The sequence below is a fragment of the Thermobia domestica genome, chromosome 4 (genome assembly GCF_964235325.1).
Source record: "Thermobia domestica chromosome 4, izTheDome1.hap1.1, whole genome shotgun sequence".
Classification (NCBI taxonomy): domain Eukaryota; kingdom Metazoa; phylum Arthropoda; class Insecta; order Zygentoma; family Lepismatidae; genus Thermobia; species Thermobia domestica.
Genome location: NC_137457.1, coordinates 264,847,361 through 264,864,014, shown reverse-complemented (window position 1 = coordinate 264,864,014; position 16,654 = coordinate 264,847,361). Strand labels below are relative to the sequence as shown.

Here is a 16,654-nt window from a genome sequence, read left to right as displayed (position 1 = left end):
AACCAATTAGTTATCAAAACCCAAGAGGATGCGTGTTTAGATCAACATTTCTTTTGTTTTGTTTTGTTTTTTAAAAAAACGAAAACGCATTTGAAGTGTTGGCACAGTTTACAAGGTCAAGGAAGCTGCTGTCCAGCAGACAGGAGGTGCATATCGGAGCGTCGCCCTGTAATCATTACCAGCAGACAGGCAGGGGAGGCCACGTGAACAGTGAATGGGATCCACATCACATACCACAGCAGCATCAACATTGGTGTTTAGATGGGGCAGTGTTTCTCATCCAGAGACAACGATAAACTCCAGACTATTTGTCTCCTTTTGCCACGTGGATGAACTTCGGTCTTAACAATGTTTATAAAAGAATATTACAGAAATTAGACAACGAAAACTAGACAGAAGACACGCACTGTACAAGTAGGAACAAACAAGATACTACTGTTCACGTGTCCCTTAAAAATACTTCCATATACTCGTTAGCATTGCAAAGAGTTCAACGTTGGGAAGGAACTGAAAATGTAGGCGTCTCAAAGAGTGGATCATCTTTTCAATTGATTCATTCCTGTTTCGCTTAGCTCAGCTTGGAAGTAGGCTAACCAGGAATACCCATTTAGCCTATTCCTGTTTCACCTAATCTTCCGGATACGAATAAATACTTAATATTTTCGAAATCAAGTCCCTCTGGAGAACAAGAATATCAATATTGGCCAATTCTACAATATCCTTAGCGTTTAACAATTAAGCACTAAATAAATAAAATGTTCAAAGATAAGATATGTTGGTTGATAGATCTTATTGTCCTGAACAAAATCATATGGGTAAATATAAATCCTCAAGCACAGTTTTCGATGGAAACTTTGTTTAAAACTTTAAATATAATGCTGTAGAACAATCACAACACACATTAAAATGAAACAGATAACAACGCATATCCATCCACATCAAGTTCTTCATTATGACTGCATAGTTAACGAGATATAGTTCAAACCACTTAACTTTAGATTTGTTTAACTATTACTAGCCTAATTGTGTCCCAGAACCCACGCTTGGTCTAGTGACTTGCACGCTTGAATTCGTGTCGAGTCGTCCCGGGTTCGATTTCCGGTGGGAGTACAGTTGAACGACCAAAGTGGTTCGAATTCCACTATAATCACTAGGTAGGGATACGCGCGAGTCAAGACATGCCTCGAATCTCGACTCGACTCGAATTCGTGACGAGATTCGGGTCGGGGCTCATTTTGTAAAATTCGAGACGAGTCGAGGCAAACGTGTTTCTCCACTCACTTTTCGAGTCGAGACACGAGTCGAGTCGAGACTGCTCGTAAAAATCTCGAAAATCTTTCTATAATTTTTAATATTATTTTGAACCACGACATCGGCAACTACGACTAAAATGAACACGTGACTATCGCCACTGAACCTTGGCGCAGTGGCAGAGTGTTGCATTGTCTGATGAATCCCAATACCTTCTTCATCATGACGATTGGAGGGTGCGAATCCGTTGTGTTCCAAGAGAACAACTTCTTGACACCTGTACTGCAGGAGGGAGACAAACTGGCGGCGGCTTAATTATGCTCTGGGGAACATTCACGTGAGCATGCGTGTGTCTAGTGGAGCTCGAGCAAGGTACCATGACGGCCGAGGCACACTGCTTGCAGACTATGTACACCCCTTTATGACGACCATGTTTTCCAACGGTAGTGGAATTTTTCGACAAGATAATGCACCATGTCACAAGGTCAGGAATGTGATGGTGTGGTTCGAGGAGCACAGGGGCGAGTTCCAAGTGATGTGCTGGCCCCCCACCTCGCCGGTTCTGAATCCAGTCGAACACATCTGGGATGTGATTGAACGTGACGTCAGAGCACATCACCCCCCTCCCCGGAATTTACGGGAAATAGGTGACCTGTGTGTGCACATGTGGTGCCAACTCTCTCCAGTGACCTACCAAGGATCATTGCGTCCATGCCAAGACTTGTCACCATTGTTATCCGTGCCAAAGATAGACATACTGACAATTAGGTAGGTAGTCATAATGTTCTGGCTAATGTGTGCGTATATTTTAACTCGTATATTTTGTCTCGACTCGAATTGAAGTCGACTTCGAGACAGAAACTGTCGAGTCGATACAGAAACATATTTTCGAGTCGAGACATTTTCTCGAGATGAGTCGAGACAGGCTTAAATCCTCACTCGACTCGACTCGTGCGTATCCCTATCAGTAGGTCCACGTCTCCTTTTGCCTAACAGGCATAATCGTGGGACGTTAAACTAAATCAAACCAAACTAATTGTATCCCTAAGACTCCGGCCCACTCAGCACTACAGATTAAATTGTGCTTAATTAAAAGCTCTATAACTGTTTACATTTAAGAAATTTATTATTATTATTATTATTATTATTATTATTATTATTATTATTATTATTATTATTATTATTATTATTATTATTATTATTATTATTATTATACCCAACTTGCTTACCAATCATCCTAAATTTCATACCATATTTATGTAATTATTCAAGGACATTCTAACTCCTTAACCCTTTTGGGATTTATAGTATATATACAGTATATACACGGTGTTAAAAAAAATTTGTCACAATATTTTGGGAATAGGTTAGTTACATCAAAATATGAAAAAAAAAAAAAAAAAGATTACATGGATCTGTGGTCGGAAGCACATAGTATCGTAGTTATATGATGCCGAATACGTGAAAAATGAACTTTAAAGGTCCATAGTTCTACTGCTATAGGACCGATCGTAGTCGAGTAAAGATATCACTGAGGAATTTCCATCCATCTTTCATCCAAATATCCATCTTAGGGGCGCGGTGGCTCAGTGGTAGAGCGTTCACCTCCGGTGCTTGGGGTCCCTGGTTCGATCCCAGCTCGCGCCGTGTGGACTTTGTGGTGGACAAACACCGTGCTCGTGGGTTTTCTCGGGGTTCTCCCGTTTCCTCCCACTTCCTTCATTCCACCATTTCATTCATTTCTCATAATCACCGTCTCCTTTAGCCTAACCGGCATAACCGTGGGACGTAAAACTTAAAGATTTCATTTCATTTCCAAATAATAGGGATGCGCACGAGACGAGTCGAGACAGGATTTTCCTGACAAAATTCGAATCGAGACACGGCTCTTCCAATGGAGAGATATACATTTTTCGAGTCGAGACATCACTTTTACAACACATTTTCGAGACAAGACAGCCACAAATCTTGTCTCGTGCGCATCCCTACCAAATATCCATCTTTCAGAACCTCCGGTACTTGCACAATCATTTTTAGAGAAGCTGTTTGGGAGTACTTGATCATTCTCCACCTACCTCTCTAAAAATTGGTGTGCAAGCACTGGAGCATTCTCAAACACGGATATTTAGATAGTTCAAATACCAGTTCCTCAGTGATGTCTTGGTCCGACTACGATAGGTCCCATAGTAGTGGAACTATGAACTTTCAAAGTTTACTTGTTTCACGTTTTCTGCACCTTATAACTCCGAAACTATCCACTTTTGTGCACAGATCCATATGAACTGTTTTTCTTATTTTGATGTGACGAATCTGTTCCCAAAAATATTGAGATATTTTTGTAACACCTTGTATACCATGTGTATGTACTTTTAAAAAAAATCGCTCTTTTAACATCTACTACTGCTGGATTTGTAGTAACGGACATGTGAATGGTACCGTTTAGAAGATTTTTTTCCTATCCTGAAGAGGATGAGGTACGAACTATGATCCTAGGTAAGATAGTGATGATACAGTAACTGCTTCATTGAAAGTCTAAAATTCATCTTTAAAAATTCCCAAATCCCAAAAGGGTTAAGTATGGAAAGTTCAGGGAATAGTCTTTTGGGAAATATGTAGGGATGCGCACGAGACGAGTCGAGACAGGATTTTCCTGACAAAATTCAAGTCGAGACACGGTTCTTCCAATAGTAAAATATATACATTTTTCGAGTCGAGACATCACTTTTACAGCACATTTTCGAGACGAGACAGCCTTAAATCTTGTCTCGTGCGCATCCCTAGAAATATGAGTTTATTGTTTTTTTTATTTTTATTTTTTTTAATTTGTTAGAAAATTTGCTTGAAAATAGAAATAGAAAAATAGAAATAATTGTCTTTCTCTCATTTTCTTTCATTCTATCCATTGCAACGTTACGCTCTGTAACAAATTTGCAAAGAAATTATATATATATATATATATATATATATATATATATATATATATATATATATATATATATATATATATATATATATATATATATATAATGGCGGATCCAAGGAGGGCTATAGGGGCTATAACCCCCCTTGACGCTCAGGTATACACTGGATAAAATGGGCTTCAATCCTACTTTACACTGGATAAAACGGCAAACTATGGTTTAGCCTCTCCCTTGGTCGTATTCTGGATCCGCCACTGTGTATGTATATATATATATGTAATTTCCACTAGGATCTAGTACAGTACAATCAAATTCAAACATATATGTACGCCATTCGCACTACAACTGTAAATTGTGGAGAGCACATATTTACGCCTTCATAATTAACGAGATATCTATTAGCGTGTGACTATTTATTATTATTAAGATTTAGCGCGACAGAGAGACTAATACGGTTCAGGGAAATGAAATGAAATCTTTGAGTTTTACGTCCCACGGTTATGCCGGTTAGGGTAAAGGAGACGGTGATGATGAGTAATGAATGAAATGGTGGAATGAAGAAAGTGGGAGGAAACGGGAGAACCCCGAGAAAACCCACGCACATGGTGTTTGTCCACCACAAAGTTCACTTGGCAGGGGCTGGGATCGAACCCGGGACCCCAAGCACCAGAGGTGAACGCTCTACCACTGAGCCAGGGTTCAGGTGTGTAGATAAACAAGGTTGGGTACCACTTCTCTAGAGCGTTGAAAACTTCGTCTCTCAGAAGATTAGATGGAAACACAGAGACCAAAGGAGACAGATACCTTTTAGTCTGTATATAGGGTCTATCATGCTGTCATTTCCCTTTCTAAAAGAAATAAATTAAAAGCAATGAAGCAGTAAGAATTATTTAAAAAACAAAAAATAAAGTACTCACTCAGCATTTCTAAAATGTTGGAATATTATTTAGTTTTACTGAGAAATATTAAAATAAACAATTTTCTGTATTGAGAAAGTATTTAGCACCTTACAGGTTTGGGTTTTAATTAAACTTTTTAAAAAGAAGTGTTAACTTGACCACTCCCTTTAGTTATATATAGTGGCAGAGTACTCATATTTGTACGAGGAATCCTTGGTTCGATCCCTGTAAAAGGTGAATTTGTGGTGGACAATATCGTATTCGTGGAGTTTTTCTACTGACATTGTTACGTATAGGCACCAAGGCAATACATCATAAGGGAGTTACAGGGTAATAAACAATGCTTCTTATATTTTGATTTTAAGGTTGAGAAGCATTGTCGCTTACTCTGAGGGAAGAACCTAGACTGAAAGTATTTGAGAACAAGATCCTGAGACGAATATTCGAACTCAAGAGGAACGGGAATGGAGTATGACGGAAATTTCACAACGAGGAATTGCATAATTTATACCGTTTACCAAACTTTGTGAGAGTAATTAAGTCCAGAAGGCTAAGGTACGCTGGTAATGTAGGCAGAATAGAAGAAAGTAGGAACGTTTTCAAAGTTTTAACTGGAAATCCAATTGGAAAACGACCATTAGGAAGACCTAGGCGCAGATGGGAGGATAATATTAAGATGGATCTCGCAGAAATAGGAGTACAAAATAGAAACTGGATCCAGTTGGATAAGGACAGAAGTCAATGAAGAGCTTTTGTGAACGCGTCATTGTACCTCCGGGTTCCATAGGATATCGCCATAGGATGATGATGATGATGATGATGATGATGATGGTGATTATTATTATTATTATTATTATTATTATTTATTCTCGCTAAATTTTGTCGATAGAACGAGCAAAATTTAGTTGCAGAATGTGATGCATTGTAGCAGAAGAATAAAGTAGCTTTAACCCTTTCACTACCATTTTTTTTTCGCAGTGAGAAATAATATATGGTTATTTCAATTTTTTTTCAAACGTGTATATATATATATATATATATATATATATATATATATATATATATATATATATATATATATATATATATATATATATATATATATATAAAACATATTTTCCACCGTTTCGTTTTTCAACGTGGGAAGGGTGGGACATATGTATCCCACTGATATTTTTAGGTGGGACCTATATGACCCAGGGGCCAGTGGTAGTGAAATGAATCATCATCTAGCATTTTCAATTATAATACGTATATTGTCAGAAAAACAGTTGGGTCGTAATATTTTACATTTCGGCAGCCTTTTCCAAATGACAGTACATACAACCACTGCTTTATCACTAGCACCTTGTTCTTCACTTTCATCTGTTTCACTATCACCACGTTCACTTCCACTACTGTATATTTGATAATGTTCATAAGAATTCTGTAAATCATTAGCAGGCTTCTCTTTACTAGTGGAACATCGATTCATAGCAATAACATGCGGTAAATTACCACGGGTTCTGTGAGAATTATCGCGGGACACATATGTCCCAGTGGTAGTGAAAGGGTTAAAGCGGACATAGTGATCAAGGGTAGAATGATTCCTATTATGCAAAGTATCCCTTGTTCGATCCTAGACTGTGTGAACTTGGGGTAGACAAACGTTATATTCGTTGGCTTTCATGTTTCCCCTCATTTACTTATTCAACCAAATGTTTTATCATTCAGTTGCATTTCACAATAGTTTGTTCAATTTCAAATATCGCTGATCTTCCAATATTAGCAAAATGAATAGCGAATAAACTCGATGTAGGAAACCAAGTAGATATTATTTATACTGGCTTCAACAAAGACTTAGACACTGTTGATAAAAAATCATTTTATTTTTCCACATCTATCATCAAGTTGTTTGAGGCATACATAAGCAATCGCAAATGTCAGTTGTATATAAAGAATGAATTACAAATAGATAAGTCTTGACCTCTGGAATCCCTCAAGGATTCGATCTTGTAACTCTATTGTTTAATCAATGCATCAACAATCAGACGTACAGTAATTACAACTCTCAGAATTGAACTTTGAAATTGCTTTATGCAGATGACCTTAAACTCTATACAGAGGTAGCTTCACTTACAGTTTGAAATCTATTTCTGTAATACATATTTAAACGCTATACGAAATTTGTGTCAAGTAAACAAACTACATTGTGGATCATCATCAATGACCTTCACCAACCGATCCATATTTATTTCATAAATAAAAAGAAAAATGAAATGAAATGAAATTTTGAGTTTTACGTTCCACGGTTATGCCGTTTAGGCTAAAGGAGACGGTGATAATGAGTAATGAATGAAATGGTGGAATGAAGAAAGTGGGAGGAAACGGGAGAACCCCGAGAAAATCCACGCACACGGTGTTTGTCCACCACAAAGTTCACTTGGCGGGAGCAGGGTTTGAACCCGAGACCCCTAGCACCAGAGGTGAACGCTCTGCCACTGAGCCACCGCGGCCCCATAAATAAAAAGAATATACTTAAATCGGAAACAATGCAAGATCTTCGTGTTTTCGATTATATCAGCCATATACTTCACTCACTACATCGGACTATATACATAGAAAGCTAGCGTTTTCAATAAGGTAATATATGATTACAAATCAATTCGTACTTTGGAAATTTTATACAGAGTGGCCCAAAATTAGGCATACAGACCAGCATCGATCGAGTATGTGGATAATAAGTAAATGATATAAAATGCCATGAGCCGATAAGTAAGGCATTGTATACCTACTTTTGGGCCACCCTGGACAGTATATTACACATGCCAAGACAAAATTAAAATAGGCCTATGCACCAACGGTATAAAATTCACATACTCATAAACAAAGTCAAGAGGATATTCGTACACAGACAAAGACACTTATCACAAATAGTTACGCAACAAACTTGATAGCCTGAAACTCCTTAATGATATTTAAATTAATAACGTCCCGTTATTTAGGATTAGAAATATTTTTTTTTCCTTCTGTAAGAAAAACAGAAGTAATTTCTTCAAACGTTTTTAAAACGAGACTTTACACATCATTCAACAACATGTAAGATGTAATTAGGTTGTTGATATTTTTGACTCCTAAAATTTGATTTTAAAAAAGGGTTAATTATATAAATCCATGTAATGAGTTTGAACATTGTAGTTGATTGTAACTCCTATAGTGTACCGTGGGGCCGTGGTGGCTTAGTGGAAGAGTACTCAACTTTGGTGCGTCGAGTCCCTGATTCGATCCCAGCTTCCGCCAAGTGGGTTTTCTGTAGAGCAAACACTGGTTTTCTCGTTTCCTTCCAGTTCCTTCGTATCATCATTTTATTATCATCATCGTCGTCTCCTTCAGCGTACAGAACATAATTGTGGGATGTAAACTAAAAGATATAGTGTTACTTAAAGGTTACTCGCTACAAACGTAATCATGCAACTTCAGTATTGACGAGGTAGGTACATTTGCTATTAGATTAGATATTAGATTTCTGGACTTTCGGCGTCTATGATCATGTTAACCCGCACTATCCGGGGAATTGGGGAGAAAGAAAGGAATTTGGAAGGAAGGAAGAGACTTGGGATACCATCCCGGCATTTGCCTGGTGTGAATGAAGAAAACTCCGCATATGTATCGCTGGTTAGGGGCGGAAAGGCGTGATATTCCCAGATTGCATTTTAGATGCCAGCGCTGATTTCCAGTTACAAAACACAGAAGTAAAGATGATACCACAACATTTCTTATACGACACCGAACAATTGCCAGTTCCAAGTCGGCCTAAAAATTCCCAACAAGTGTTGATACCAAAGTAGCTCTATACACAGTCATTTTAACGAAAGAGTGAAGAATTTACTCTGATCATTTATATTTTGTATATCAATTACGAGACACTTTTATTACATTTGCTCAAAACCGGGACATTTAGGCGTCCCGTTTAAGAATCAGAAAAAAATGGGACAACGGTTGGAAAAAAATGACTATCCCGGCTAAAACGAGATGTTGGTCGTCTTACTTATAAATCAAGTATCAAAAACACTTAAACACATGATTAATTATTTTAAATGCAAAGTCCAAACACAAAAATTTACGTTTCTAACCTTAAGATATTCTGAGATATGGACATGTATTATTATAGTCATTACTAACTCTTTCCCTCCTTCCATGTCGAATTTCCAAAAATCCTTCCTTAGTGATACATTACGTCTAAAATCCTTGTGCTGTCCAAATTTCAAGTGTGTAGCTGAAGTAGTTTGGCCTAGGTGTTGATCAGTCAGGCAGGCAGGAGTTCTAACAAACGACTAGGTTTAAATTCTTTTCATTGTTACGCATATATGATTGCGTGGTAACAACACTGTTTTCATTTAATAATTTGACAGAGATGAGAACGAAATGCAAAAAAAAAAAAAAAAATATCTATGGAAATCAACTGCATAATGAGATACCTAGTTTGAAACCTGTAGCCTACTATCAACAGTTAATAGAAAAGATAGTTATAATTGTTGTAAGCTATGGAGTGCACTTTTCGAGAAAGCAGATGCACCAACCTGTTCAATAAATAATGCAGTCACTAGATCAGCTAGTAATGCACATGTTGAACGAGTGTTTGGTGTAATAAAAACGTTGTGGTCAGGTGATAGGACGGAACTTGTGAAGCTTGTAATTTGCATTCAGAGAAACTTGAAGATAAGATTTCTACAAAACGGTTCTGGAACACAGAACTCTTCCTTCAGCATGAAGAGCCCCCCCTAAAGATTATGATTAATAATGTAGACGTCTATTATCATTAGTGTTCTGTGATCTTTTAATTTAGTTTGGCTGTCTACATGTGATTTGTAGTAATGGCAGTGTTAATATTTGCGCAATTAATAATAATAATAATAATAATAATAATAATAATGTTAGGGGTCGCGATAGCTCAGTGATAGAGCGTTCACCTTTGGTGCATGAAGTCCCTGGTTCGATCTCAGCTCGCGCCAAGCGAGCTTTGTGCTCGACAATACCGTGTGCGTGGGTTTTATAAGGATTCTCCCGTTTCCTTCCACTTTCTGCATTCCACCATTTCATTCATTTCTCATCATCACTGTCTCCTTTAGCCTAACCGGCATAAACGTGGACATAAAACTCAAAGATTTCATTGTAATAATAATGTCTTCAGTTTCAAATTCATATCTCCAATTACATATTAGTCTCCGGGCTTGCTTTCTGTTTAATCTGGCAACCCTATCGCGGATGCAGATAGAAATTATGCAGATGAAGCTGCATTTTATATCCGTTCAGCCCTCTTACAAAAGCTGTTGTAACTATTCTTTTTTATTATTAATGCAGCAGTTAATAAGTTTAATTTTCCTAAAAGGATAACTTCTTTGAGCAGGAATAGCTGAGAATAAATCAAAAAATGAACCTATTCTACTGCTTTTCATTACGATGCAAAGCACTAACGAAGAGAAGTCAATTGAATAACATTTAATACGCAGTTTCAAGAGTCAAGAAATTGAATCGCTTGTGGCATATCTTTGTATCTGCCAACAGCACCTGTTAAAATAAAATTTCTTGTACAGTTAATAGATAAAATATGTATACATAGTCTAATTCACATCTGGCAATGCATACTTGCATGTCCTTCCCCCTAGTGATGCTGAAAGGCATGCTTTTCCAAATAAAATGAAGGAAACTCTAGTCTACAAGATAATACAGAAAAGCTTCCGGCTCCGAAGTTAAGGACAGCCATACTTTTTCTAAAGTATTCGCTTTACCAAGCTCGATGAGCGCTAGAAAATAGTTCTTCACAAGAAAAAAAAAAAAAAAAAAAAAACGAAAGAAACACGTTGTCGCGAATGCCAAGGACATCTCCTTCCTGTTTTTTTTCTTCCTTATTTTTTTCTTTCTTCCGAAACCAGAAAACGTTATAGAATACTAATAATAATAAATGTAAACATGTATAGCTCTTAGTTATCCAATTTAGAGGAATGGACAATTTTATTGACTTGATAGCCCGTAAGTATATGTTAGTTAGATTGATTGTATGGGGGGGGGGAGTGTAAAATAAACACGTGAGTTTAGTTGCACGTGGAACTACGGTAGACTTACAAACTATAATATTCTACAGTTCAAAGAGGAGACAAAGGCCTTATACCAACTGACAAATATGAGCAAATATAAATTCTCACACAGTTTTCTAGAAAATCAAGAAAAACTACTTTTTTTTTAACCTAAAAATTGATGCTTTACGATAACTATGCAAAGTGATACTAAAGTACACAGCCATTAAGCTTTAATTGACACTGATGAAGATGACAGTACTGGCTATGGTTAATAAGATGTAGATGAAACTCATGATAATTCTTAAATTTTAATACAAATTCCAATAGAAACAAATATAATTTTTCGAGACGAAAAAAGTACTTTCATTTCACTTTTTCGAGACGAGACAGTCCAAAATCTAGTTTCATGAGGGAACACTATTTGTGAAATACATACTATAGTCCAAAATGCATACTTTTTGTTATGTATTTCTTTGTACTTCTGCCGTACCAGAACAATGTAATACCCTATTGTATCTTTATTATTACAAGTATCCCTGCATTCACTTAATGTTTAACTTGAAATTAACAGGCTTAATTCCATTTATTTTCCCTTTAATTTTTTTTTCTTCTAAATGGCAACTAAAGCAAGGACACAATCGATGGCGTGTAGATTAAGCGAATGTAAGAAGAGCTGTGACGCGACGTTGTCGTGTGGTAAAAGGGTATTGTTAAATAAAGACAATACAACACGATCAGGTAAGCAAGTGACACACACACACTTTATCCTCGTGTACAAATGTTGCAACTCCGCAGCCCACTTGTTTGCTTACAACGTTTAAAGGGAGTTCGGAGCACCGCCTTCAGATGCCATAAACACTGTCTCTTAGCATAGTGGATTATTTTTGAACGAAAATTTGACAAAGTCGAAACCGCAGATTTGTTGATTCTTAACTCGGAAACAATAGGTGATACTTGTATGTCACATGCTTACTCAGAAGGTCAAGGTCTACTTACCTGTACCAAGTTTGGTCAAAATCAGATGAGTTCTGCAAATAGCATATGATTACATTGTCCTTGTGGTTGATTTTTTAAAACAAAGTGACATGGACAAAAAAAAAAAAAAGTAGCCAAGGAAAAGAATACGTTACATTAATGCATGTACCCATTAACACCAGAACGTGACTTGCTACAGATGCCTAGTGTGGACTATCACAGTTGTCTGTGATACTTGTACCGTGACTGTTATATGCTCTGTTGTCAACGTTTTTAGTGCCTAGAGGGATTCCACAGGTTTTAATCCGGCACTGTCTAAACTTAGGTATCATAGTCGATTTTTTTTAAATGTATTCTTTGATAATGGAAAACATACCGACAATACAAAACATTTCATTAATGATGAATAGTATTTTCTAACCGTTAAACAATTACACACATACAGAAACGTGTTTACCCGATTTTCGTAGAACTTTGAAAGAAAAAATTGGGACTGGTGATCACCCCTTTTTATATATATGTATTTCCTTTAAACCTGAAAGTAAGACGGGTGGGGATGTGGTTCAAGAGTTTTAGGGAGAGAGAACAGCATACATTCTGATATAATTCTGATGGTATATTTTATAGAGCCTAAGAAAAATTTTCAAGCTCACCCCTCTTATAAACAAATACGTCATTAGCAGCGATTTCAACGTTAATCAAATTTAGATTTGTTGCAAATTTTGATTTGCATACTTGTAAATCTATTCATCACATCCTCTATATTAGCAATTTATACCAGTTGTTGCGCCCAAACCTTCAACTCACAACACATAATACGTTGAAATCATGCTTAGTTGAAAGCTCTAATTGATTACGTTTGATAATTTATTTATTATTTTTTAGTTACCCTCTAACCACTCCAAACTCCATATGACATATTTGTGCAACTGTTATACACAACAATTCTGCAGGTAGCGGCATAAATAAGTGTCAGTCAGGCAAAATATTGTGTATCGCACGTAGCAACGCTTATTAGCGTGACTGTTTACTATTAAAAAATAGCATGACTGTTTACTATTAAAAAATAGCATGACTGTTTACTATTAGAAAATAGCGTGACTACTATCAGAAAGTAGCGTAATTGTTTACTATTAGAAAATAGCATGACTGTTTACTATTAGAAAATAACATGACTGTTTACTATTAGAAAATATCCTGACTGCTTACTTATTAGAAACTACCGTGACTGTTTATTATTGGAAAATAGCGTGACTGTTTAGGATTAGAAAATAGCGTGACCCCTGAGGCGTTTTCCGTTTATTAAAAATGAATTCTCGTTGTACCCCTTATCTTTCTGCAACCAACGTTACATGTCCCTAAGCAAGGTTGCATAACATTCCAGGATAACATGATGCAAAGTCTGATATGTTTGGCGTTTTTAATAAGGATTGATTTATAAGGTGTCCATTGGTCTTATAAGTACAGTTTTAAGTGATCAGCAGATATAAATTAATTATGGAAACACTGAAATTCTGGTAGAAATATTAATTGTCCCTTTGAACATCATATTTCCTAAATTTTGTTGTTGGCACGTGCCTGAGTAGTAGGAATGTTATACGTACTTAAAAAAAAAATCAGTTGTTATTTTGTTTCAGCAAATTGAAAATTATTTAAAAATTGTGAGGGGAAAAGCAACGGCATATTACCAAGGGTGTAGGGAGTACCTGCAGTATGTTTGTTTCTATCGTATTGACTTATATAAGAACGTATTATTCTCGTTTCTTTAAAATAAACTGGAATTTTTATTACAATTAGCTGAACCTACGCTCTCCACACAGCGCATCATTCACATATAAGCATGAATCTTCTTGTCATTACTCGCAACATCTGTACATATCCCTTTACAGACACAAGTGAAAGACGTCTTGATAAAAAAAAGAAGAAGAAGAAAAGGGTAGATTTTTTCGATTATTTTTTTCAATATCTCGCACTATTTGCAAAATTGAGCCTACTTCCGGTTGGAGTTCCTAATTCATGTATGATTAGTGTTTTCTTTCTTCTTGTATGCAGTATGTAATAAGCAAATACATTACATACACAATTAATTATCATGTCAGTGTTATATGATGTTTATTAGGAAAAACACTCCAAACAATAAAAAAAATCATCGTAGCCTGGAAAAATATTCTTTTTTATTATAATTTGTCCATGAAACGGACACCTGAGAGATATGCAACCCCTGTATACAATTATGTCGTGTTGGAATGTATAACCCGTGTGATATGATTTTTTTTTTTTTTTTTTTTTTAGAATTTCAACACTTCCGATGTACCCTCAAAAAATGTAATAAAAATATAACAGCCATGTTTTTAACTATTCAATTAGAACTGGACAATCTACACAAGTTTTGGAATCGAGCAGCGAAAACAGCAGGTTTCTAGCACTTGCGGTTTTCGAGATCTCATTGTCGAAAGGATTAGAGACAAACATATAAACCTACCATTTTAATATATAGACTGCTTCTATTGAGTTACTTTTCTGTTAGATTCAAATATTGTGACTTTAATTTCACATATGTTCATATTAACTAGAGCTTCAAAAGTTTGTACGGAAGCAAGACGAGTTAACAATATTTTAACGAGCATGACCGTGCGTAGCTTAGATTGTGATGTGTAAAATCCACCTTGTATAGGGGATTATAGATAATGTATACTTGGATTTTTTTTTTAGATATTAAAATGAATTACAAATTGAAATCAAATTTAATTATGAAGAAATATTAGATTAGCTGACATTTTTAACTTGGTGTTCAGGTTTTGCCACATGCTTAAATGTGTATGGGGTCGCTGTGGCTCAGTGGTAGAGCGTTCACACCTGGTGCATGGGGTCCTTGGTTCGATCCCAGCTTGCGCCAAGTGAACTTTGTGGTGGACAAATACCGTATGCTCGGGGTTCTCGCGTTTCCTCCCACTTTCTTCATTCCACCACTTCATTCATTTCTCATCTTCACCGTCTCCTTTAACCTAGTCGGCATAACCGTGGGACGTAAAACTTAGATTTCATTTCTTTTTTAAATATGTATCATACAAGTGAGAAATTGACATGGGTTAAACTCTTTGCATTTTATGTATCGTTACTTAATCAACAGAAAGTTGTACTCACCACCCAACTTAATAATCGCTGTGGACGATATCGAAGTTAATACTGTCACAAACAGAAAAGACTGTCTCTGTGTTTTTTTCGCTAATCTGTCTACGAATCTTCTGTTTCGGTATCGATGGCCTTCCTAATTGCAGTTATATTTTCTTTTTTATATATATATTTTTACAGAAAGATAAGATCTTATTTTTTGACTTGGTAAAGCTTACGTATTGCGACTTGTTATTTTGCTTAAATAATGTCTTACGTACGAAGAATTTATATGTGAGTGTTTGTGATTCAGTGCTAGCAAAGTATATACAGAGTATTACAAAAATATGTCACAATGTTTTCGGAACAGATTCCTCACATAAAAAAAAAAAGTTCATTTGAACCTGTGTTCAAAAGGGAATGCTTTCGGAGTTATAGGCAGGGGCGGATCCAGGACCGACTTTTGGGGGGGGGCGGTGGGTTGTCATACTGCTACTTTTAAGGGCTCTAAACTTTGAAATGGGTTTTATTTATATATATAAAATAAGAAAGTTTCCTCTTCTGGGGGGGGGGCAATCGCCCCGATCGCTTCCCCCCTGGATCCGCCCCTGGTTATAGGGTGCCGAAAATGTGAAACAAGTGACCTTTAAAAGTTCATAGCTCCACTACTATCGGACCTATCGTAGTTAGGTCAAGACATCACTGAGGAACTGGTATGCAAACCATCTAAATATCCATGCTCCAGTACTTGCACACCAATTTTTAGAGGTAGGTGGAGAGTGATCAATTACTCCCAAGCAGCCTCTCTAAAACTGATTGTGCAAGTACCGGAGGTTTTTGAAAGATGGATATTTGGATAGCTCACATACTAGTCTCTCGATTATCTCTTGACCCGACTACGATCGGTCCTACAGTAGTGGAACTATGGACATTTAAAGTCCATTTTAAAGTCCATTTTCGGTACCCCATAACTACGAAATTATGCATTTCCGATCACAGGTCCATATGAACCTATTATCTTATTTTGGTGTGAGGAGCCGATTCCCAAATTATTGTGACAAATTTTTGTATACCCTGTATAATTCATCTTATAATACCAGTAAAAAGAACATAATTTACTCTAAAAATTATAATTTAAAAATTTGCAATTAACATTAAAAATTAAATAAATATTTTCACATACTTTTCACTCTTGCTTATCATTTTTACTGTAAAATGTAATTAATTAGCTAAGTTCTTCTCTTCTAACTACACTGTGTATACTCTATTTCAGCGTTTCCCAACCGGTGTGATGCGGCGCGCTGGTGTGCCGTGAATGGGCCGCTGTTGTGCCGCGAGGAATCGAAATAAAATTATTAATTTTATAGCAATCAAATTGCCAAACGTAGTGGAAAATGTACATTTGTATTTCACATTACTATGAATCTACAATTTTAAGTTT

The 16,654-nt window shown here is 36.4% G+C and overlaps 1 long non-coding RNA gene across 2 annotated transcripts in view; it reads right to left on the bottom strand.

Annotated features, from left to right (window-relative positions):
• LOC145684046 (uncharacterized) overlaps window positions 1-15,368 on the bottom strand; it is a 186,727-nt gene extending 171,359 nt beyond the window's left edge. The window contains exon 1 of one of the 2 annotated variants that reach the window (XR_014131234.1): window positions 15,247-15,368. This is a non-coding gene — a long non-coding RNA (uncharacterized LOC145684046). The remainder of the gene's footprint in view (window positions 1-15,246) is intronic. The other variant, XR_014131235.1, reaches the window with a different exon arrangement.
• Window positions 15,369-16,654: the final 1,286 nt, after the last annotated feature.